Source organism: Schistocerca serialis, chromosome 10 (genome assembly GCF_023864345.2).
Source record: "Schistocerca serialis cubense isolate TAMUIC-IGC-003099 chromosome 10, iqSchSeri2.2, whole genome shotgun sequence".
In the NCBI taxonomy this organism is placed as follows: Eukaryota; Metazoa; Arthropoda; class Insecta; order Orthoptera; family Acrididae; genus Schistocerca; species Schistocerca serialis.
The window spans coordinates 158,734,974-158,761,489 of NC_064647.1; the positions used below are offsets into that span (position 1 = coordinate 158,734,974).

At 43.7% G+C, this 26,516-nt stretch overlaps 1 protein-coding gene across 5 annotated transcripts in view; it reads right to left on the reverse strand.

Moving 5' to 3' along the window:
- Positions 1–26,516, reverse strand: part of LOC126425294 (pyruvate carboxylase, mitochondrial) — a 417,925-nt gene that overhangs the window by 161,160 nt on the left and 230,249 nt on the right. For all 5 annotated transcript variants that reach the window (XM_050088273.1, XM_050088271.1, XM_050088272.1 and 2 more), the window contains one exon: positions 15,666–15,737. The gene's annotated coding sequence lies outside the window, so the exon portion shown is untranslated. The remainder of the gene's footprint in view (positions 1–15,665; positions 15,738–26,516) is intronic.

Consider the following 26,516-nt stretch of genomic DNA (forward strand, 5'->3'; position numbering starts at 1 on the left):
CTAAGTGGGACCCCTGTGGTAGACCATCACTTAATTTCGTTTCCTTGCTCACATTTTCTTCCAACTAGACACGGAAATATCTATTGTTTATCGCGGTGTTGATGAGAGTTACAGTTTTTCGGCGTCGAATTGATTTTAGTAATTTGTATATCATCCCATCATTTCTAGACTGTGTCATATAGCGTGGTTAGGTCTGCGAACCCAACGCACAGGTCATCTCGTTTTCTTGGAAACTAGTCTCTGTGAAAGTTTCTTAGGGCAAATTCTCTGTGGGCTGAAACCTGCTTGCTCAGTTGGGATATGTTCCAGAACGGAGCCGCTAATTCTGTTATAAATGAGCCTCTCCAAGAGTTTGTAAGTACAGCTCAAAAGGGAAATTGGTCTGAAACTTTGAGGTTTATTAGCTGGTTTCCCTAGTTTCAAAACTGCCACTATTTTTGTTCTCTTTAGCTCGTTGATCCACTATCTAGGACGTTGAAGAAGCGTACTAGTCTTTTTTCCACCATTATCCATGTTTATCAGAAATAATGCTACGCGGACGATATCGCTCTTGCTTGTAGAACCAAGGATCTCCGACAAGCAGTGACAATTCTCACAGGAGATCTAGCCGCTATGCGCTATTTTAGAAAGTGGCGACTTAAAACCCAGTACAAGTAAAACTGAAGTATGGACATTGCTTCTGAAGAACAAACAAGCTAACGCGGAGTTCAGTGAAAATCTCTTTGCCAAACAAGTACCGTAAGTAAACTGGTGTCGCCCTTGACCGCACCCTTTCATACAGAAAACATCTTGAAAATAAAACACTATGATTCAAAAATGGTGTGGAGTGACATGGGGAGCTTCAGCATATACCTCGCGCACATCATCCATTACGCTGGTCTTCCCAGCAGCCGAGTATTGTGCCCCGGTGTGGCTACACAACTGCGACGCCATCTTGATCGACGTCCAATCGATCCACGCTATGCAGTTAATAACTGGGGCTATCGGACCAACAACGATTTGTTGGCTCCCTCTGCCGAGCAACATTTGTCCACCCGCACTCCACAGAAGCGAGGTCTTGCTTAGGGAGTGCCGCAAGCTACAGGAGAACCTTGAATTATTCATACATGAAGACATACCAAGTCCACCGAAATAGACTCCATTCAAGAAACCCACCACTAAGGCAAGCAGAAAAGCTAGATGCCAGTAATACCGGGATGAGAGATCTGTGGGATCAGAAAAGTCACTGAAGAGCGTGAGTGATTCCGAAAGTAACTGTGATGCTGCTGGCACAGAACTCGACAATAGCCCATGTGTCAAATTGAACAGACCTCGCACTGGACACGGTGGGCAGACACTCTTTACAAATGGGATATTGCAGAGTATCCGCTTCGTGAATGTGGGGCTCCGAAACAGACAGTCATCACATTAGAGATGAATGCCACTTGCGTTCCTATCGGGGGAGTTAGAGCGACCTCATGAAAGTTGATGATACAGCTCTTACATGGATTAGGAACTTATATATTGACATTTAGTTAGTTTTATATGTAGTTTTGTATTTTCGTAATTTTCTTACACACACTATGTGATCAAAAGTATCCGAACACATGGCTGAAAGTGACTTACAAGTTCGTGGCACACTCCAGCGGTCATGCTGGAATTCAAAATGGTGTTGGCCCAGCTTCCACTCTCGCAGTCATACGTTCAATCAGGTGCTGGAAGGTTTCTTGGGGAATGTCAGACTATTCTTCACGGAGTGCTGCACTGAGGAGAGGTTTCAATGTCGGTCGGTGACGCCTGGCACGAAGTCTGCGTTCCAAAACGTCCCAAAAGAGTTCTGTAGGATTCAGGTCAGCACTCTGTGCAGGGCAGTCCATTACAGGGATGTTATTGTCGTGTAACCACTCCGCCACAGGCCGTGCATTATCAACAGGTGCTCGATCGTATTGAGACGCAATCGCCAGCCCCAAAGTGCTCTTCAACAGTGGGAAGCAACAAGGTGCTTAAAACATCATTGTAGGCCTGTGCTGTGATAGTGCCACGCGAAACAACAAGGGGTGCAAGCCCCCTCCATGAAAAACACAACCACACCATAACACTATACCCACACCCTGCCATCGGATCGCCACATTCTGTACCGTGCTCGTCATTCCACGCAACGTTTTTCCACTGTTCAATCTTCCAATGTTTATGCTCCTTACACCAAACGCAGCGCCATTTGGGTTTTACCGGCGTGATGTGTGGCTTATAAGCTGCCGCTCGACAATGAAATCCAAGTTTTCTCACCTACCGCCAAACTTTCGTAGTACTTGCAGTGGATCCTGATGCAGTTTGGAATTACTGCGTGATGGTCTGGATAGATGTCTGCCTATTACACATTACGACCCTCTTCAACAGTCGCCGTTCTCCGTCATTAAGCCGGCCGCTGTGGCCGAGTGGTTCTAGGCGCTTCAGTCCGGAACCGCGCTGCTGCTGCTGCGTTCGCAGGTTCGAATCCTGCCTCGGGCATGGATGTGTGTGATGCCCTTAGGTTAGTTAGGTTCAAGTAGTTCTAAGTCTAGGGGACTGATGACCTCAGATGTTATGTCCCATAGTGCTTGGAGCCATTTCTCCGTCAGTCAATAGACGAGGTCGGCCTGTACGCTTTTGTGCTGTACGTGTCCCTTCAAGTTTCCACTTCACTATCATATCGGAAACAGTGAACCTGGGGATGTTTAGGAGTGTGGAAATCTCGCGTACAGACGTATGACAAAAGTGACACCCTATCACCTGACCTCGTTCGAAGTCCGTGAGTTTCGCGTTGCGCCCCATTCAGCTCTCTCACGATGTCTAATGACCACTGTGGTCGCTGATATGGAGTACCTGGCAGCACAATGCGCCTTACTTGAAAAACGTATGTTTTTTGGGGGTGTCCGGATACTTTAGATCACATGGTGTACGTATACTAATGTTATATACTTGTATTTTTAAACTGCATTTCACCCAATCGAATAAATAAATAAAAATAAAATGTTCGTATTTTAGCTTTAGTAGGTCTGGCCTGAAAATTAACTTCGCAGGTCGAAACTAATCGCCAGCTTAATGAACGGAGCGGTCACTGAATTACAATAAATTTATAAAATTTTCGTTGCAAGACGGCGTTGTGCGTCCGATACGCACAAAACCGTTATCCCTAATGGCAACTGAGTAGTAAATCGGTAGTCTTGCGTCACACCCTGTACTTTCTGCAGAGCAAACGGTACCGACGGGGCTAGGGTAATGCTTGAGTCATCTTTTTGTGCTGTCCTTGTGAAGCGAAAGCGCTTCAGAACGGCAAGCAACGTCACGTAGTTGCCGTCTGTGCCAAAACTTTGGCAATCAGGCGTCTCGCGTTTCTGGCACGGAACAAGCTCTCAGCAGTTCTGAAACTGGATGCCTTGTCTAAAGCTACTCGTAAATTCCCCGTGAACGTCGCTTACAGTAGGTTGACAATGTGGCTTTTTTTCTCCTTTTTTTTTGTTACGAGTCTTTAGTCTTTAGGTGGCCCACATTTACTGTCTCGTGCTAATCCCTATGTAACTGCTATACCGAACACGGTGAAACCGAACTTCACCGACAATATTTCGGAATACGATCAGGACCATTTTCTGGGTAGCATCCGCTAGCTCTTAACAAACTGCATTTTGTTTCATTCCTTAGCTCCTTTTATCTTTGTATCTTAGGATTGTCATCTGTCCCGATATACCGGGACCGTCACTGTTAAGGTCGTGCTTGTCCCAACACCCCCACTGGACCCAATTTTCTCCGGATTTTGCAAAATACTGTTGCGAGCTTGGCTCAAGTGCTGAAGATCTGTTTACGCAACATGTAAATGCAGCCTCAGTTTGATCCATGTCAGCAAGTTTATGTTGACAAGGTGTATCGACGATGTAAGAACGTTCTAGACCTGGCGCCATCATTCGAAAAAACTACGAGACTACTTCATAGCGCGACGCTACGCGGAAGAAACTGGCAGTTATCATTTTACCAGCGATCTCATTAGACGATTCTTTCTAAACGTAATACGAACAACGGGTGAAAGTTAGTAATGTTTGAAGTGTTTGCTGTGGGTATATAGGATATGGCGAGTGTAGTGACGTGTACTTATGACTAGAGTTACTGTCGACTGTCTCCGACTAATAAACTTATCGAAGCTTACGAAAATGCCTGCAGCTGGAAAGGAAAAGTGTTTTTTGCCAAGGATAGATGTACGGATGAGGAAGCGTTATGTAGATTTGTAGTAACTGTTTGGACTCAGTAACTCACGGAGGTAAGGCAGATGTGAGGCATCATATTTCTACCAAGAATCATACAAATAGATTCGCAGTAGGATCTATATCAAAGCCTGTTTCTACATTTATGATTAAAGACTTTTTCAGGAAGAATTGCTCAAAATTGAAGAACTAAGAACCGAACCATCATCAATCCTTGTTCTCTTGACTGTACAGTAAAACTAAATGCCGCAACGTATCCTGACTCCAAAATCGCTGCAAAGCAGTCTACAACCAGGACCAAAGCTGCAGCGATTATTGAAAATATTCTCGCAGTACATGCCGTGTCCGAATGCATAAAACAATTGCGAGATGGTTCATTTTACAGTATGGATATCGACGCATCGCACCATAAGGCTGAAAAGACGTTACCTTTAGTTGTTCAATACTGTACATCTACATCTACATCTATACTCCGCGAGCCACCTTACGGTGTGTGGCGGAGGGTACTTATTGTACCACTATCTGATCCCCCCTTCCCTGTTCCATTCACGAATTGTGCGTGGGAAGAACGACTGCTTGTAAGTCTCCGTATTTGCTCTAATTTCTCGGATCTTTTCGTTGTGATCATTACGCGAGATATATGTGGGCGGTAGTAATATGTTGCCCATCTCTTCCCGGAATGTGCTCTCTCGTAATTTCGATAATAAACCTCTCCGTATTGCGTAACGCCTTTCTTGAAGTGTCCGCCACTGGAGCTTGTTCAGCATCTCCGTAACGCTCTCGCGCTGACTAAATGTCCCCATGACGAATCGCGCTGCTTTTCGCTGGATCATGTCTATCTCTTCTATTAATCCAACCTGGTAAGGGTCCCATACTGATGAGCAATACTCAAGAATCGGACGAACAAGCGTTTTGTAAGCTACTTCTTTCGTCGACGAGTCACATTTTCTTAGAATTCTTCCTATGAATCTCAACCTGGCGCCTGCTTTTCCCACTATTTGTTTTATGTGATCATTCCACTTCAGATCGCTCCGGCTAGTAACTCCTAAGTATTTTACGGTCGTTACCGCTTCCAATGATTTACCACCTATGGCATAATCGTACTGGACTGGATTTCTGCCCCTATGTATGCGCATTATATTACATTTATCTACGTTTAGGGAAAGCTGCCAGCTGTCGCACCATGCATTAATCCTCTGCAGGTCCTCCTGGATTACGTACGAGTCTTCTGATGTTGCTACTTTCTTGTAGACAACCGTGTCATCTGCAAATAGCCTCACGGAGCTACCGATGTTTTCCACTAAGTCATTTATGTATATTGTAAACAATAAAGGTCCTATCACGCTTCCCTGCGGTACTCCCGAAATTACCTCTACATCTGCAGATTTTGGACCGTTAAGAATGACATGTTGTGTTCTTTCTTCTAGGAAATCCTGAATCCAATCACAAACCTGGTCCGATATTCCGTAAGCTCGTATTTTTTTCACTAAACGTAAGTGCGGAACCGTATCAAATGCCTTCCTGAAGTCCAGGAATACGGCATCAATCTGCTCGCCAGTGTCTACGGCACTGTGAATTTCTTGGGCAAATAGGGCGAGCTGAGTTTCACATGATCTCTGTTTGCGGAATCCATGTTGGTTTATGATGAAGGAGATTTGTATTATCTAAGAACGTCATAATACGAGAACACAAAACATGTTCCATTATTCTACAACAGATTGACGTAAGCGAAATAGGCCTATAATTATTCGCATCTGATTTATGACCCTTCTTGAAAATGGGAACGACCTGCGCTTTCTTCCAGTCGCTAGGTACTTTACGTTCTTCCAGCGATCTACGATAAATTGCTGATAGAAAGGGGGCAAGTTCTTTAGCATAATCACTGTAGAAACAGACTGAATCGAATAGGAGCTGTTTAAGTTTGATTCGCTGAATAACGAGTTTCACGAAATTAAAAAAAGTACTAGGAAAAATGTAGAAGGAATTGGATTATCCACAAGTACTGTATCAACCACTGCTGGAGTCTTAACTGTCGACATTGAAATAACCATTAAAATATTTGTTTTTCAATTTACACTGTAAGGACAGAGATGCTGGAAGAGTTCTGCTTATACATTGATTTCAGTTATCAGAGAAAAACAAGGTGGCTGTCGTTAATACCCGTAGTTTAAAGAATTCTTAAGTTGTGGATTCCGTTAAAACAATTTTTTGACGCAGAAGGCAGGCTACCTAAAATAATTTCAGATTTTTTCAATAGTCCGATCAATGAAATTTACTTCATGTTCCAGCAATCAAACTTGGCTCTGTTTGAAGAGAGATTGGTTCAAATGGCTCTGAGCACTATGGGACTTAACATCTGAGGTCATCAGTCCCCTAGAACTTAGAACTACTTAAACCTAACTAACCTATGGACATCACACACATCCATGCCCGAGGCAGGATTCGAACCTGCGACCGTAGCAGTCGCGCGGTTCCAGACTGAAGCGCGTAGAACCGCTCGGCTACCACGGCCGGCTTGAAGAGAGATCTCAAAAGCCTGGAGAAGAATAAAGTTTCGATAATTGAAATAAATATATTAATCGACACAAAGAGGTATGAACGAAAGGAAAAACTGTCAGTTTTATTGGCATGCAAATCAAGATGAATTTGAACAAATTAAAGAATGAGAACCCTAAACAAGAAAGAATTAATTTGATTTCGATATTTGAGGAAGGGACAATGGTTTTCTATGCCATAGCACTTTATTACTTAGAGACTTGGGCTATTTATTTTAATAAATATCAAGTATTCGATAGGATGACGCTATATGAAATGCCGGATTTGGTGACGACTAAAATCTGTGGAACAAGTGGAAGCGGGAGCGAGTCAGCGAAAAAAAGTCAGTTGTCACGATACCACACACGAACACGCATTAAAGATAAAAAAACTGCAGAAACATGATCTAAATGCAAAAAATCCAGGTACATGTGTAAAATCAATTCCATTGACAAAAAGGTATGTCTTGAATGCGGTGAACGAAAATAAGTGCTTACAAGGGAACCTCCCCATCGCACCCCCCTCAGATTTAATAATAAGCTGGCACAGTGGATAGGCCTTGAAAAACTGAATACAGATCAATCGAGAAAACAGGAAGAAGTTGTGTGGAACTATGAAAAAAATAAGCAAAATATAAAAAAACTGAATAGTCCATGCGCAACGTATGTAACATCAAGGATGGGTGAACTCAGGAGCGCCGTGGTCCCGTCGTTAGCGTGAGCACATGCAGAACGAGTGGTCCTTGGTTCAAGTCTTCCCTCGAGTGAAAAGTTTAATTTTTTATTTTCAGTTTATGTCACAAACTGTTCTGTTTTCATCACGTTTTTGGGAGTGATTATCACATCCACAAGAAAACCTAAATCGGGCAAGGTAGAAGAATCTTTTTACCCATTCGCCAAGTGTACAAGTCAGGTGGGTCGACAACATATTCCTGTCATGTGACGCACATGCCGTCATCAGTGTCGTATAGAATATATCAGACGTGTTTTCCTGTGGAGGTATCGGTTGACCTATGACCTTGCGATCAAATGTTTTCTGTTCCCATTGAAGAGGCACATCCTTTCGTCTACTAATCGCAACGGTTTTGCGGTGCGGTCGCAAAACAGACACTAAATTTATTACAGTGAACAGAGACGTCAATGAACGAACGGACAGATCATAACTTTACGAAAATAGAGAAAGTAATCTTATCATCCGATGGAAGACTTGAACCAAGGACCTCTCGTTCCGCAGCTGCTCACGCTAACCACCTGACCACGGCGCTCCTGTGCTTGCATTATCCTTGATGTTGCCTATCTTGCACATGGACTATTCAGTTTGTATATTTTGCTTATTTTTTCATAGTTCCACACAACTTCTTCCTGTTTTCTCGATTGATCTGTGTTCAAAAACTGGCAGAAGTAAAGCTGTGAGTACCGGGCGTGAGTCGTGCTTCGGTAGCTCAGTTGGTAGAGCACTTGTCCGCGAATGGCAAAGGTCCCGAGTTCGAGTCTCGGTCGGGCACACAGTTTTAATCTGCGAGGAAGTTTCATATCAGCGCACACTCCGCTGCAGAGTGAAAATCTCATTCTGGATCTGTGTTCAGTTTTTCAAGGCCTATCCACTGTGCCAACTTATAACTAAATCTGAGGGGGGTGCGTTGGGAAGGTTCCCTTGTTAGTTGACTCGTGCATGTACCTACTGTCTGTATTGAAACTCATTTCTTCTTTGCAGTTTATTTATTTCTGAACATGAATTTCAGACACTATTTAAGAGGCCAGTATTAATTTATGGTGAACACTGAATAAATTCTCAACTGCCAAGATCGCTAAAATCTTTCATTCATATAGATGACCAGTTTCGGTAAATTCCCTATGCTATCTTCAGATCTATATTTACGTCATTATGTAAACACAGATCCGAAGATGGCAACACGGAATTGGCGAAACCAATCATCTATGTGAATAAAGGATTTTAGCGATCTTGGCAGCTGAGAATTTGTTCAGTGTTCATAATACCACAAATCGCCCCGATGCTGACGCTGTCAGAGGAGCAAGTTCATGTAACGGCCTCGACTATTGGTGAGACTGTTCGTTTATTGATAAATATTGATTTTTCATAAATATCAGCCTTGCTTTTATTGATTCTGTAACAACAGTTTAGAGAAACACAGAAGTAAATAAGTTTCAGATGGTTTTTATTTTTGCGTTTGAAAAACTATCCCGCGACGTAACTAACGTCAGTCCAAACAGCGAATGTAGTGAGGGGTTAATGATGATGGTCTGACCGACATGCACGTCTCGTCTGTGAGTTCTCTGATCGCAAAGGAAGAGCGGCATGAGGACGCTATGCTGAGCTCTTTAACACAGGGGTGGCGGCCACCGCAGCACAGTAATTCTGCATCTGAGGATGGTGGCATTAGTCCAGCAGCACTGTGGTTAAAATATCAAAGTTTTCTTCCAAAAAATTATATACATCGGCGACGTCGTTTTCGTGTCGATATCGAAGTGGCAGCATCTGGTGCGCATATTTTTATCTTATATTCTATTTTTTCGCTATTTCCGATAAATATTTGAAGTTGCTCTTTTGAAATTGTAGTAGACATTTTACTTTCACTGCGTGAAGGAGTCTTACTACTTTATAAGTTTTCATCACGTCCAATCTCTCTTGTTGACTGTGTGAAGGAAGTATAGTTGGCACAAAGTAGTAGACCGACTGCACGGGGGGAACAATTAGAATGAGTGCAAAAACCATTTTTAACGCAACTAGTGTGTTATTTCTTCACATCGGCATTCTTCAAAAACAGTTTTTGACGCTGAAGAACAGAAATCTAAGTGACAAGACTGGTCTTTGAAGGGAGGAGAAGTATGATGAAATCGAGCCTGCCCGGTCAACACCGACTCAAAGGAAGGCCTCGGCGCTTGTTCGTGACGTCACGTCAGCTAGGCACGGCGAACGCCAGGTCTGTTGCAGGCATACTCATAATGGTGGTGTCTCCCTCTCTGACACTGGAAAATGTGAAACTATTGGCGGTATTTGACCGACACACATTGTTCTGAGAGATTTCTGCAATCAATTGTGCAATTCATTACACTTCTTAACAAATAGTGTACTCCTGAACTTAAATTTCCACCTGTTTTAAGGATTGACATACAAAAACAACTTCATGGTCCAGCAGCAACAGAATTCGTGCTTCTTTATCTTATTTGTAAATCTGAGGAAGTTACGTTTGTACTGGGTTGCTTTTACAAGAAACTGTGAACATATTGGTGCTCTTCTCCTGACATTAACTGGCGAACGGTTTGGGGGTGTGTGCATGCACCCTTTTCACCGTCGTCTGTGTGTGCACTCTGGTATTTTTTAGTATATGGCAAATTCCCTACTAATAGCCGACTTTATCGCACAGGACTGGCCATCTCCCCACTCTGCCCTGACTGTCAGCTCGAAGACACCGACGAGCACCGTCTTACGTGCCCCCTGAAACGCAACGTATGGCTCCTCATCCAACGAATCGTGGGCTTTTACCTCCGTGCCCCGCCAACGACGGTAAACCCGGATTTCCTGTTGTTGCCCCAGACATTTCACTACCCTCCTGCTAAGCACCATACCCTAAGCTGGTTTCGAGGACAGGCTTTAGAATACCTCTTTCAGAGTGGTCCGCATACAGTCCTTGACTTCTGGTACAAAGCTGTGACCGCGCATAGCACCCTCACCCGAAAACCATCTTACCGACAATCTTTTGCCGGTTATCCCCGCAGCGTCTTCCTCAAAGTTGGGGTGTGCCATGCCTACCTGTCACATGATGCAACACCTTTATCCACGTTCTCATGCATCGGAAAAAAAGGAAGAAGACAGAATATGTTATATTTTGTTATATTTAATGTTTTTGTAATATTTTTTGTTTAACTAACAGCCATTTGTATATTTTTAAAGTTTGTTCAATAAAGATTATTGGGAAAAAACGCACGGTTTACAGGCGTGGAAGGAGCGCCAGATCCCCCGCACGAATCCGCCCGGCGGATTTGTGTCGAGGTGCGGTGAACCGGTCAGTCTGTGGATGGTTTTCAGGCGGTTTTCCATCTGCCTCGCCGAATGCGAGCTGGTTCCCCTTATTCCGCCTCAGCTACACTATGTCGGCGATTGCTGCGCAAACAAGTTCTCCATATACGCGTACACCACCATTACTCTACCTCGCAAACATAAGGGTTACACTCGTCTGGTGTGAGACGTTCCCTGGGAGGTCCACCGGGGGCTCAACCGCACAATGACCCTCAAAGAGTGGTTCGGGAAAGGGGCGGCGAGGGGTGAAGTGGACTGCGGTAGCCATCGTGGGGTTGTGGACCACTGCTGCTGCGGCGGGGACGGAGTCTCCGTCGTTTCTAAATCCCCGGTTAACATACAACACAATACAATACAATACAATTATTAAATCGGCGCTCGGTGCAACCAACAGAAACTGCGCGTTTCACTTCACCGCGCAATTTTGACTCTACAACTGCTAGCCCGCTGGCGTTTGCAGAAATGAAAAAACAAGAAGCCGACATCAAGTGTTCCAGATAAATCCGATATGTGAAACCAAACGGCGGACCCATCGGACACCTTTTATTGTGCCACTTACTACCATTGTTAGCAAAGTGGTTATCGCCAAGCGTGAACGTGCATGGTTTTCCTTTCAACTCTTGCTCTTAGAGGGATAAGCAGGGTGCTACCTTGTCGATGTACAGAATATCTAATAATATATCAATACTTAAATATACAGCTGTTAAACTGGTAGTATATTTATAATGTTTGTTGTGGTCTTCAGTCCTGAGACTGGTCTGATGCAGCTCTCCATGGCAGTGTCTGAAAAACCTGAGCTGGGATATGCGAGTACTGCCAGTCTTCTATAATGGTAAGGCTGGAGATTCCTCAGTGACTACCATGCGGAAAGGCAATAGTAGAACATTGTGTGTCACAGGGAATTAGGAGGTCTTGCCTTAAATACCCAGATTGCAAGGATGGTACAAATTTCTACTAAAACTCGAGCAGGCACATTTATATAAAGTGCACCAACCACAAATAATGTTGTCTTGTACTGTACCACTGTTGCTTCACAAGTGCAAGCCCGTGGTATGGGTTACTTCATTATTGCTTCAGCTAACCCAGTGCTAAGTTGTGCTGTCATTTTTCCAAGTTATCAGCAGTAATATAAAATAAACTACATGCCCGATGAAAAAAAAAAAAAATACGATCCGTGCAAGAAAATGACCGAGACTCTCAGCTACTGCCACCATCACAGAATGAAGCAACTGTATGAGATAATTAGCAACCTATTAAGCAAGCTTCTTCATCTCCCAGTACTTACTGCAACCTACATCCTTCTGAATCTGCTTAGTGTATTCATCTCTTGGTCTCCCTCTACAATTTTTACCCTCCACGCTGCCCTCCAATGCTAAATTTGTGATCCCTTGATGCCTCAGAACATGACCTACCAATCGATCGCTTCTTCTGGTCAAGTTGTGCCACAAATTTCGCTTCTCTACGGTTCTGTTCAATACCTCCTCATTAGTTATGTGATCTACCCATCTAATCTTCAGCATTCTCCTGTAGCACCACATTTCGAAAGCTTCTATTCTCTTCTTGTCCAAACTATTTATCGTCCACGTTTCACTTCCATACATGGCTACACTCGATACGAATAGTTTCAGAAACGACTTCCTGACACTTAAATCTATACTCGATGTTAACAAATTTCTCTTCTTCAGAAACGCTTTCCTTGCCATTGCCAGTCTACATTTTACATCCTCTCTACTTCGACCATCATCAGTTATTTTGCTCCCCAAATAGCAAAACTCAATTACTACTTTAAGTGTCTCATTTCCTAATCAAATTCCCTCAGCATCACCTGACTTAATTCGACTACATTCCATTATCCTCGTTTTACTTTTGTTGATGTTCGTCTTATACCCGCCTTTCAAGACACTGTCCATTCCGTTCAGCTGCTCTTCCAAGTCCTTTGATGTCTCTGACAGAATTACAATGTCATCGGCGAACCTCAAATTTTTTATTTCTTCTCCATGGATTTTAATACCTAGTCTGAACTTTTCTTTTGTTTCCTTTACTGCTTGTTCAATATACAGATTGAATAACATCGGGGTTAGGCTGCAACCCTGTCTCACTCCCTTCCCAACCACTGCTTCCCTTTTATACCCCTCGACTCTTAAAACTGCTATCTGGTTTCTGTACAAATTGTAAATAGCCTTTGCAGCCGATTTTTATTTTTTTTTATCGGTGCGTCGATACGTTTTCCGTCGATATACCGGTGTATTTTTCGATACGTTGAGGGTCGACAAACGTACTTCATGAATATCGATGTATTAGTCTCCCGAGGTTTTTAAAAATATCAACAATCCTACTGTTTAACACAGCCAGTTCTGAAGACGTACCTCAACATCATGCAGACAGTTCACAGACACTCGTGCCATATGTAGACAGGTATTGCAGTGAAAAAAGGCGCCACGATACTTTCGCACGAGACGTAACCCATCAGACGCAGGATGTACCATTGTGCCGTGAGAGCTCCCTGAATCACTACCAGCCGTGACGAGAAGACATACCCGATGTGTCCCCACAGCATGTCACCAACAGTAACACCGCTGGGCCTCCCCAGAACATGGGAAGAATGGCCCTCCCCACAGGCTGCCACTACTCGTATAGTTGCCGACGATCGTCTCCGGGGTAGTACAGACAACGATCCATCAGTGACAATGCAACCCCATTCATCAGCACTCAATGCTTTCCTGTCACGGCACCACTCCAAATGATGCAGCCGTTTACGTTGCGGTGTTAATGGCAGCCTACGCATCGAACAGTAATTCCCAAGTCCGGCTGCTGCTATTATCCGACCGATGGTGCATTATGACACAGAATATTCCAAGGAGTCCATTACTTGTTCTCCGATGGTAAGCGCATAAGCGAAGACGTCATGGTGTGTTTGGTGCACAATACAGCGATCTTCCCTTGCTATGGTCAGAAGCAGTCGACTGGAATCTTGATGACGGGTCTGCCTGCACTCACTACGCATCATGTAGAATGACTCCCAGTGTTAATAATGGCTGTTGATGTAGCGTGAATGACTGCTCGGATCTACGATATTTCCGAACAGAGCAAAAACTTTATAGTTGTGCCTCCTCTTCCTCCCCCCCCCCCCGCCCCCCACCTCACGGCTCAGCTCGTACAGCCCGTCCCAATTTGTCTGCGGGACAGATTTTTTTAATTTTTAGATGCGACGGGGTACCCTGGCACAGACATCTAGTACACTATACACACATTCAAAAATCAACTTACAATTCGTGGTCAGAAATCAACTTACAATTCGTTCGGTCAGAAATCAACTTACAATTCGTTCGGTCAGAAATCAACTTACAGTTCGTACAGAAATAAACTTACAGTTCGTACAGAAATAAACTTACAGTTCGTACAGAAATAAACTTACAGTTCGTACAGAAATAAACTTACAGTTCGTACAGAAATAAACTTACAGTTCGTACAGAAATAAACTTACAGTTCGTACAGAAATAAACTTAGAATGCGTTCAAAAAAAAAAAAAAAAAAAAGGGTGGTTCTCTCGCAGAATTGTCGAGGATAACATGGATAACGCTAACATCAAGAAGGGACAGGCTGATATGACATCAAGACATCAGGGAATAATTTCTAAGTTACTAGAGGGAGCTGTCGATGGTGTAAACTTTGGAGGAAGAGAGAGACAGGAATAAATACAAGAAATAATTGAGGGCGTAGGTTCTAAATGCTACTGTCAAATGAAAACTTAGGCAGAGGAGAGAAAATAACAGCAGGCGGCGTCAAACAAAAACTGGATTTACGAGAACCTTCACGAAGTGCCTGCAACAAGACAGATCAATAGAGGTTCAGCCTCAATGTGTGGGTTGGAATCATCATCATCATCATCATCATCATCATCATCATCATCATCATCATCTCATTGGCGCCTATGTATTTCCGCGACGTCTTACAGGATAAACTTACCTTCAGTTTTTCAGACATGAACCGCTTCATTTACGTGATGAAGTACCTCTAGACATCCAACGAATGTTACTTTTGAATACATTGTGGGAGTGAACAGTGATCAATGTGTTACAAATATTTACTATCAAAACCAGTCCTTATCACTATTTATTACGGTGACCGGTTTCGACCGCTACTGTGGTATCTTCAGACCAATTAGTAAGAACCTCCTTCTGGTGGTAAATCACTACTATGTGATTTACCACCAGAAGGAGGTTCTTACCCATTAGTCTGAAGATGACCACAGTAGTGGTCGAAACTGGTCACCGTAATAAATAAATTGTGATCAAGACTGGTTTTGATAGTAAAAATCCAACCCATGTCATTTATGCACGCCGGTGCTCCATCTCGCCTGCTACGGATAGATCGCTAGTATCTCGATAACCAGTTTCTAAGGACGTGGACTTGTCGAGGGGGATCCTATGTACAGATCGCCAGATTTGAATCCAATGGTTTTTTCCGTTTTTCCTTTCGCGATGCTTAAAATCCTTGGTGCATCCAATTCCTGTACCCAGTGTCCTGAGAGAGGCTATCGAAAAGGGATTTGACTTAATGCGGAATACACCAGGCGTTTTCCATGACGTACGGAAAAGTCATGCATGGAAGCAGGAAGTCGTCACTTCAAGCTATTTCTGTAGATACAAGTGTGTCTGGTAAGTAAGAGTTTTGGGCCACGAATAATAAGTAATTCCATACGGCACTAACGAAGGATTGTCGGACACATTTCCATATGAACTTCTTGTAATGTCTTCATGTCACGAATAAATGCCTAAAGTTTGACGTATTTTTATACGTCTCATGTATGAACACTGCATTACTCCTGTGGCACACAGCACGCTCACTTGCTGCTGTAACGGCCACTACGAGTGTACATACCTGCTGTGATGTGTGTGTGGCGATGTTCAACAACCGGTCCGACGAACGACGGAGATGCAGGACGCGCTGGATCTGTAACACAGGTAAACACACATCAGGACAGTCGTTCAGGCAGAACTTAATTCAGTAACTCATTCGATACATATAAAATGTATGACAACCAACGTTAACTACACTGACGGAGAAAAATATCCCAACACCAAGCAGTGCGAAATAGAAGTTGGTAGGCGTGTTTGTACAACTGAAAGATGACGTCAACTCAAATTTCGAGCCAGTCGCATAAAAGCAGAGCTAGTACACCGCTGTGAGGATGCAAATCAGGTTTGTTTGGAATGCCCGCTTTAACAGTCGACAGCGTTAGTTACCTTTGAGACTGCACGTGGTGAGCTGACGTTGTCGAGAATGCTTTTAAGGCGACAAAGACGCACTGATCAACACCTCAGTGTGTTTGAAAGAGGTCGTTTAACATAGCTGGATGTTCCTCCTGCGATACTGCAGAAAGACTTGGCAGGAATGTGGTCACAGAACACGGGAAGGTACGGTCGCAAGACGACTGGGTTACAGCCATGTGTCACTAACGAGAGGGAAGGCCATCGTGTTCGGCGTATGGCTGGAGCATCGCAATGCATCTGCAGCAGCATCTTGAGTGGCAGCTGACACCGCAGCGACACAACGAAAGAAACAGGTTACTTCAAGGACGGCTCCTAACCAGACATCCTAAAGCGTTCATTCCATCGATATTTTATATTGGCAATACATCGATATCGAGTTGGCAATATCGAGTGCCGATATTTTTATTTTAGATTGTATTTTTCGCAATTTCCGGTAAAGTTCTGAATTTTTTTTAACTCAATTAGTGTGTCATCTTTTCACAACGGTAGCATCAAAAACAGTTGCTGAAAATTATGAAGAAAAATTTAAATGACAATATTGGTCTTTGCTGTGGGTGGAGACGTGTGAAGGGAAATGCGTAACTGGCGCTACTAACAGAAACTGGAACTTTAACTTCACCACGCAATTTTGACACTACAAATGCTACGTCGCTGTCGTTGGCAGAAATGAAAAAACAGGGAAGTCGACATGAACTGTTCCCGGACAAGTCCGATATGTGACGAAACCGAGCGACGGACCCATCGGGCATCGTTTATTTTCACACTTACAACCAGTTACCACAGCAAAGTTGTTATCGCCAGTCGTGAATGTGCATCTTTTTCCTTTCAATTCTCGCTCGAAGGGGTACAAGCAGGCAGCTAGCTTGTTGATATACGAAATATCTAATTATAAATCAAAACTTAAATATAGAGCTCTAAAACTAGGTATATTTACAATGTGCAGCCGATATTTTTAGAGGCCGGTACGTCGATATTTTTTTCGGTCGATATCGGGTGCTTTTTTCGAGTATCGAGGGCCGATCATATCTTTATAAATATCGATATTCAGCATTCCGAATATTTTTAAAAGTATCAACACTCCTAGTACGAAGTGTGACTTTGAGAAAAGCGCACTGTCGTACTATCTGCCGAATAGAGTGTCACTAAAGTTAAAAGGAATGTATACTCACTCAAGCGACAATGGGAAGGCAACAACAGTTTGAATTCTGAAAATTTTCGTATACTTCTTGGAAATGACAAGAATACGCATTCAGCTGAGTCCGCTATGAATGAGAGACTACGATTTTAGTGTTGACAAACGGAACGTCACATAATTACCGCGGAACATTGGGAATTTATATGTGAAAGTACTGTCTGCCGATTGGCCTGGTGACCGGTAATTCAGAGTAAACAGAACTGCGAATTTTGATTCAAGAACTTTCAAAATATATACAAGTCTAAACAGATGAAGTATACTGCCTTAGTGGAACCCTGTTACTGCCCTGTCAATTATTAGCCAACTACGATCACTATCAGCTTCGGTGTCTCTTCATTCTTGTTTCTTATTTCTTCCAGTACTCCATCTTCTCCCCACGTTGTCTTTTCCTTTCTTTTGTCCATACTGTTCCTCATTTCTTATTTTTTTCTACCTTTAAAGGCTTCTACATACTGTACTTTAGCATTAAAAAGGTTTCTTTCTGTTATTTCCGATCCGTTGAAGATGTTTGTTTCTAGTTCTCTCATTTTTTCAATCCATGCTACTGGCGAGTCTTTTTCCATAAATACAGGAATATTTGCATTTGACTCATTCAGTAGAGACGTCCAGAGAAAGTTAATCTTAGCTTTGCCATTACTTCTGATATTTTATCTATATTACGGTAGCGCGCCTCGTTACTTCCCATTTTACAGCCATGTGTAGTTTCTATTGCTCCCGTTACTTTTCTAACGATAAATCTTTCATGTACTATTCTGTCCAGCTTACGGTTCAACGCTAAGCATTCACATACTTACAAACTTTTTGGTCTTACCGCTTTGGTATGGTGTTATAGTTTCGTTTTCTAGATATGCATTTCCTGTAGTAGATTTTTTTGTCAAGCCGTACGCTCTTTTCATTTCATTAACTGTAACGTCTAGCGCAAATCTGTCTAGTCGATTTTCTTGTACAGTTACTCAAAGATATTTAAATTTATTAACTTGCTCTATTTTATCTGTTTTTCTATGTCTTTGGATACATTTTTTTACATATTTGTCATGAATGTTTTTCAGCTGAATTTTTAAGACCAGTGCTACTTTTTTTCAGAAAATTTGAGTAACTGGTTGTATTATTTTCTGACAGTATTGCAAAATCGTCTGCGAAAGTCAGGCAGTTCACCTAATTCCATTTCTTTTCCTTCTCAGAATTAGGGGACTTTTTTTTTAAAAAAAAGCTTCAAATTCTGATGTACTACTTCCTGAGATTGCGAAACCGGTAATGGAACTATTTGTGAGACCTGAGACGAGCACATATTAATAGAAAATAACAGTGTTCGTAACTTTTGGAAAATTGTTTATTACACCCTACACCGGTTTAGTGTACAGAGATTATACATGCTGTACGGGAGCGGCGTGGTGTGTTGCTGAACTCTCAATTAACGCAAAGGTGAGTTCCTTTGATAAAATGTAGTTGAACAACATTCTCACCCGCCTTCCCTCCCCCCTCCCTTCCCTTAAAATTGTGTATGCCCAATCATTTTATCACCAGGAGAGTCGCGCAAGCCTTCGCTAGCACAGAAGAATACACAAACGGATGTATTGCTGGCGTTAAGCTGTTCCTGGAAAGCCATCACGAAGGATGACAGTGGAATACGCACGAGGAGAGCAGAGCGCTTACGATGTTATGAAACGATACGACGATACGGCTCTCCCCCTTCCCCCCCGCCCCCCCCAAACATACTACAGAAGTCCCCCCGGGCGGGAGCTATCTCTCCCCCCATGCAGTGATGTCCAAACAAGTCTGGCTCGTTGTGAAAGCGTGTGGCACGGTGCCTGTTCTACAAGGAAGAGAGACGCGGAATCCGGCGTTACGGTTATAACACTACAAGGAAGTTATGTCACAGCGGCGAGGCGTCTCACCCGGAAGCTACCACAAGACCACATGGGCGGGCGCACAAAGTTAGGAAAGACTGGTTGCTTAGGGGTTACGGGAGTAAACAGCTAGGTCCTTGGTTTCTCGGTCAAAAGACAGTTCATCTCGAAGTACGTAAGAGTGGTAAAATCGAGATCTCGAAAGAAATACAGATGTCAGAGCTGAGAAATAAGTTTAAGAGAAATAAAAGTAGAGGGATACTAGTATAAATGTATAACACAGACAGATGAGTCCTGGGTGAACCTCTCGTCTGCTCTGGCGTACGTACTGCCTCGACCTGTAAACAGGGTTGCTGCACTGAAACGCCAAGGAAACTGGTATACGCATGTACTTTCAAATGCAGAGATCTGTAAACAGGGAGAACACGCCGCTGCAGTCGGCAACGCCTATACAAGACAAGTGTGTGGCACAGTTTTTAGATCAGTTACTGCTGCTACAGTGGCAGGTTATCAAGATTTAAGTGGGTTTGAACATCGTGTTACAGTCGGGGCACGAGCGATGGGACACAGCATCTCCGAGGTAGCGGTGAAATCGCGATTTTCCCGTACGACCATTTCACGAGTGTACCGTGAATATCAGTAATCCGGTAAAATATCGAATCTGCGACATCGCTGCGGCCGGAAAATTGAAGACAATCGTGCAACGTGACAGAAGTACAACCTTCCCGCAAATTGTTGATGGCCCAGCACTGAAACCTGCAGCAAGTGTCGTCGTGCGAACCATTGAACGAAACATCATCGATATGTACTTATATGGATATGGGGTGTGTTCTTTCGGACATGTCCATATCCATATGAGTATATACAAGGTGGTCCATTGATCGTGACCGGGCCAAACACTTCACGAAATAAGAGTCAAACGAAAAAACTACAAAGAGCGAAACTTGTCTATCTTGAAGGTGGAAACCAGATGGCGCTATGGTTGGCCGGCTAGATGGCGCTGCCATAGGTCAAACGGATATCAACTGCGTTTTTTAAAATAGAAACCCCCATTTATTACATATTCGTGTAGTACGTAAAGAAATATGAATGTTTTAATTGGACTACTTTTTTCGCTTTGTGACAGATGGCGCTGCAATAGTCACAAACATATGGCTCACAATTTTAGCACACGCGAGCTGTGTGCCGGTCATCCATCATGTTGGAAGTGCATCGCCATTGTGTCATGCAGTGAAATATCTTGTAGCAACATCGGTAGAACATTACGTAGGAAATAAGAATACATTGCACCATTTAGATTGCCATCGATAAAATGGGAGCCAAGTATCCTTCCTCCCATAATGCCGCACCATACATTAACCCGCCAAGGTCGCTGATGTTCCACTTGTCGCAGGCATCGTGGATTTTCCGTTGCCCAGTAGTGCATATTATGCCGGTTTACGTTACCGCTGTTGGTGAATGGCGCTTTGCGTGCAAAAAATCTGTCATCGTCCCGTAATTTCTGTTGTGCCTAGTGGCAGAACCGTACACGGCGTTCAAAGTCGTCCCCATGCATAGAAATATGATACGGGTGCAAGCGATGTTGATGTAGCAATCTCAACACCGACGTTTTTGAGATTCCCAGTTCTTGCGCAATTCGTCTGCTACTGATATGCGAATTAGCCGCAACAGCAAGTAAAACGCCTACTTGGGCATCATCATTTGTTTCAGGTCGTGGTTGACGTTTCACATGTAGCTGAACACTTCCTGTTTCCTTAAATAATGTAACTATCCGGCGAACGGTCCGAACACTTGAATGATGTCGTCCAGGATACCGAGCAGCGTACATAGCACACGCCCGTTGGGCATTTTTATCACAATAGGCATACATCAACACGATATCGACCTATTCCGAAAGTGATAAATGGTCCATTTTAACACGGGTAATGTATCACGAAGCAAATACCATCCGCACTGGCGGAATGTTACGTGATACCACGTACTTATACGCTTGTGACTATTATAGCGCCATCTATCACAAAGTGAAAAAAGTGGACTAACTAAAACATTCACATTTCTTTACTTACTACACGAATATGTAAAAAAAAATGGGGTTCCTATTTAAAAAAACGCAGTTGATATCCGTTTGACCTATGGCAGCGTCATCTAGTGGGCCAACCATAACGCCATCTGGTTTCCCCTTCAAGCTAGACGAGTTTTCTCGGCTCAGGGACTGGGTGTTGTGTTGTCCTAATCATCATCATTTCATCCCCATAGACGCGCAAGTCGCCGAAGTGGCGTCAAATCGAAAGACTTGCACCAGGCGCTCGTCTACCCGACGGGAGGCCCTCGTCACACGCCATTATTATAGCCGGCACGGTACCTCACCGTGTTCGGTCAGAGGGTTTCGCTACCCAATGCAATAAAAAAAAACTGAGTGAACGGATCAACGAATAACCTGAACAGATGTCCGCGACGAACAAACACAACAAACAAAAATGAGATAAAAAAAGTTGGTAGAGCACTTGCCCGTGAAAGGCAAAGGTCCCGAGTTCGAGTCTCGGTCCGGCACACAGTTTTAATCTGCCAGGAAGTTTCATATCAGCGCACACTCCGCTGCACAGTGAAAATCTCATTCTGAATGTCAAGCTATTGACCAACTGGCGAAAGAGAGAGGTATTATGTTTTTCCTAGTTGGGAGCTTTGCGAGTCCACTTTGGGGACGGTTGACGTCAGTGGCTGCCGCCTAGTGGGACTTTACTGGGCAAAGTCCAGATGGCGTCCGGAGCGGACTGGACATTGCGCCCGTCAGGATAACCTCTGACCCGTGCTGTGCCGTGTCGTGTCGCAAGGTTGAGCTGAGACGGTGGAGGCGTAACCAACAGCGGCACCAGTCGAATACGCTCACACACACACACACACACACACACACACACACACACACACACACACAAACAAACAATTTTTCTGAAACGTATGATGCGTAATGTCATTTGTCGCATGCATTTATACGTACACATGTGCCAGTACAGGCTTTTGGCGTGGCGTGTCGCCCACATATCGTATTTACTTTAAAAAATATCGATATACATCGGCGATATTGTTTTCAATGATATAACGCTATCGAAATGGCTGATATTTTTATTTTATATCATATTAACGACATAGGAGACAATCTGAGTAGCCGTCTTAGATTGTTTGCAGATGATGCTGTCATTTACCGTCTTGTAAAGTCATCAGATGATCAAAATGACTTGCAAAATTATTTAGATAAGATATCTGTATGGTGCGAAAAGTGGCAATTGACCTTGAATAAAGGAAAGTGCAAAGTTATTCACATAAGTATTATAAGAAATCCGCTAAATTTCGATTACGCGATAAGTCACACAAATCTGAGGGCTGTAAATTCAACTAAATACTTAGGGATTACAATTACAAATACCCTAAATTGGAAGGATCAGATAGATAATCTTGTGGGTAGAGCAAACCAAAGACTGCGATTCATTGGCAGAACACTTAGAAAGTGCAACAGGTCTGCCAAAGAGACTGCTTACACCTCGCTTGTCCGCCCTATTCTGGAGTATTGCTGTGCACTGTGGGATCCGCATCACGTGGGACTGACGGATGGCAGCTCGTTTTGTATTATCGCGAAATAGGGGAGATAGTGCCACAGACATGATACGTGAATTGGAGTGGCAATCATTAAAACAAAGGTGTTTTCCGTTGCGACGAGATCTCATGAAATTTCAACCACCAGTTCTCCGATTGCGAAAACATTCTGTTGGCACCCACCTACATAGGGAGAAATGGTCATCACGATAAAATAAGAAAAATCAGGGCTCGCGCGGAAAAATTTAAGTGCTCGTTTTTCCGGCGTGCCGTTCGAGAGTGGAACGGTAGAGAGACAGCATGAAGGTGGTTCACTGAACCCTCTGCCAGGCACTTTATTGTAAATAGCAGCGTAATCACGTAGATGTAGATTTTTTTTCCAATTCTCGATAAATATTTGAAATTTGTCTATTCAAACTGCAGTAGAACATAATTTTACTTTCACTGTGTGAAGTCTTACTACTATTTTCCTTCATAACGTCCAGTCTCTCTCTTTGACTGTGTGAAGCAAGAACGGGTAGCACAAAGTAGTAGTCAGATTGTACTAGTTGTGGGACGGGGGAGTGAATAAAATAACAGGATTTCCCATGCGAAGAAATAGCACACCAGTTGAGTTAAGAAAACAATTTTTGACGCAGCTAGTTTGCTATTTCTTCACAATGGAATAATTCAAAAACAGTTGCTAAATATGAAAAAAATCTAAATGACGAAATTGGTCCCTGCAGTGGGCGGAGTCCTGCGAGGGGAAATGCTGGCGTAATCGGCGCTCGGCGCTTCCTACAGAAACTGCAACGTTTAACTTCACCACGCAGTTTTGACACTAGAACCGCGCTGGCGTTAAAAACAAAAACAAAAACAAAACAAAAAAAGGTCGATATGAAGTGTTCCAGACAAATCCGAAATGTGACGAAACCGAACGACGGACCCATCGGAACGTGCATCTTTTTCCTTTCAGTTCTTGCTCTAAGGAATATAGGCAGACTGCTAGCGTGTTGATGTACAGAATATCTAATAATAAATCAACACATAAATACATCTCTAAAACTGGCAGTATATTTACAATGTACATCAGTTTTTTTGGGTTGTACACCGATACTTTTTTCCGTCGATATTTTGATAAATGGTTCAAATGGCTCTGATCACTATGCGACTTAACTTCTGAGGTCGTCAGTCGCCTAGAACTTAGAACTAATTAAACCTAACTAACCTAAGGACATCACACACATCCATGCCCGAGGCAGGATTCGAACCTGCAACCGTAGCGGTCGCTCGGCTCCGGACTGTAGCGCCTAGAACCGCACTGCCACTCCGGCCGGCGATATTTTGATAACTTTTTCGATTTATATGGCGCGCAGATGATATCTTAAAATATCAGTACATTCGATTCCCGACATTTTTAAAAATGTCAACAGTCCTAGTTTGTTTTCCTCTACAGAGCCGTTGTAGCGTAGCGGAATCTCACGTACTCGTGCAGTTCGTTCTGAAGGTAGTTCATAACAGCAGTCTTTGTGGAAAGTACGATGACGCACTCAGAAGGTGAATACGCGGACGTGCATCTCCTTTACGGCCCAGAAGGAGTCAATGCACGAGCAGCAAGACGTGGGTATACTGTAACACCCCACCCGTCACTTAGCTGGTTTTGGCGTGCGTTCACCCCAACTAATTGACTAACAGATCAACAGAGAGTGCAAAACTGCCGCAATATCGGATAACGCAAAAAAGTAATATGGCCCTGTGGCTCCTGATTGCACTGCAGTGGCAGTGTTGACATTAACTTATTCAGAATTGATCACTTTTAATTAAAAAGGGGTGCACATTGATGTTATATTCAGCTATTGAACACCAGATGCAAATGTTGAACATAAAATTAATTAAGAAAGTGACTTGGGATTTCAACTACTTGATTGAAAACAGATGCAGTCGATTAGCACAAATTTATTTTTAACTCTCGACCTTCAGTCATCACATTACAAGACTCTCCTGTCAGGCAGTGGTAATAAATTGCGTTTGCGTGGAGTAAAGCGCGAGAACTCCAAAGTAATTCCTATCGACTGACCCAGGCGTAATGCGAAGTGCGAGAAGAATTCTACAATACACGGCCCATGAAATCCTCATGGAAACTTTGCCGACGTGATCCAACAAATTAATCAGTGGCCGGAGCGGACGTAATATCACCGAATACAGCTTGGCGGAGTGGCGTTGTGTGGACATCGGCCGACGTCGTGGTGCTGCAAGGCTGCGCTCGTCTATTCACTCCTAGCTATCTTGCTCAGTACATAGCTGAACTAAAACCTATCTCCAAGCTCAATCGTTCCATCTGCTAAGTCCTAGACTGAAGAGATGCTCGCTCTTTCTCAGGCAAGCTGAGTGAACAATGCCACGTCCGCACTCTAGGCAAGCTGGGAACGGAAGACCTCTACGGAGACTTTTCACAGTCCGCTCTTCGCCTTGGTTTCCCCTCCAGAAAAACCACTTACACCAATTGCATCGCAAGTCGCGTTAATTATGCGGTTTCCCAGCGCCGACCAATGCCTGCTCTGGGAAGTGAACAAATTCCCACAAAATTTCCCTTCCTCTCAACTTCTGTTATTTAGCTCCTCCCAGGCCACCCATCAAGGTTAGCGTCTGCAAAAACACCCATTTTTCCGGAATTCTGACTCCCAGGATAGTACTTCAAATTCCTTGGCCCTATGTTCCTATCGCAGGCCGACGTATTTCATTCTGTCGCTCTTCACCTTATTTACTTCAGACTCTGCGGACCGTGAATTCTGCGTGAAGTTGGTATAGTCACGAACACGCATATTTTGACCTCTGTTGGCCGCTCCACCGTAGCTTTGTGCGGCTTTCTCGCATGTTTCACTGAAACAGGACGACGGACATTTATCAACAGGAGTACAACTTCTCCGTCTGCATGGGTCAACCACCCATGCTGTCACTCATCTTAAGGCAGCTGGAGGCCGCGCCCCCTTACCGCTTTCTCAGAGCTTGAGCCGCCCTAAGCTACCTGTTGTCGCTTCCCTTCGCCGTTCCACAGCCGGCCACGGTCAGCTCTAAATGTTTCCCTTGGGTAAACTAGCGTCCAGTAAATCGACTCGTTTCCACAAAGTTTTTATGTCATGTGAATTACTTTAAAACCATCACCCGACAATGATTATTCCAATATGTCCATACTATACCATCTACAAGATGCATTGTGCCTTGTCACTCATTTTGTTCAGCCCTACTGCTCCCTCAACGCGAGTTAGGTGATCTTTAATGACTTCATGTAAGGGGCATGGTTCTCGCAATCTTACAATATGTAAATGTTCCCAAACAGAAGAGCACCAAAACATCAGATTTTCACATCTGCGGGCAAGCGTGCGCCACCATTAGGTCGGCCTCAGCTGGATGGAGTGGGTGTTGAGAAACATTCTGGAAATGGTAGGTGAAGACCTGAGATGATGATGTTTGTTTTGTCAGGCGCTCAACTGCACAGTTATCAGCGTCCGTACAAATTCCTAACCTTTGCTCAGCCCAATCTCACCACTATCATGAATGATGATGAAATGATGAGGACAACACAGACACCCAGTCGTCTCTAGGCAGGTGAAAATTCCTGACCCCACCGGGAATCGAACCCGGACGTGAAGACCTGATCGTAAGTACCCACCGTATAAGTGCACTGTATGTGTTCCTCAGTCGGCTGTATGATATCTGCTTCGGAGACACCAATTCCACCCATTTCACCACAGAAGACGCAGGAGCTGACGTGTGTAAACTGGATTTCTGTCAGTGGTTAGTCGAACGCCACAATGCTGATCCAGTGTTCGGTCGTCGGGTACAGTTTACA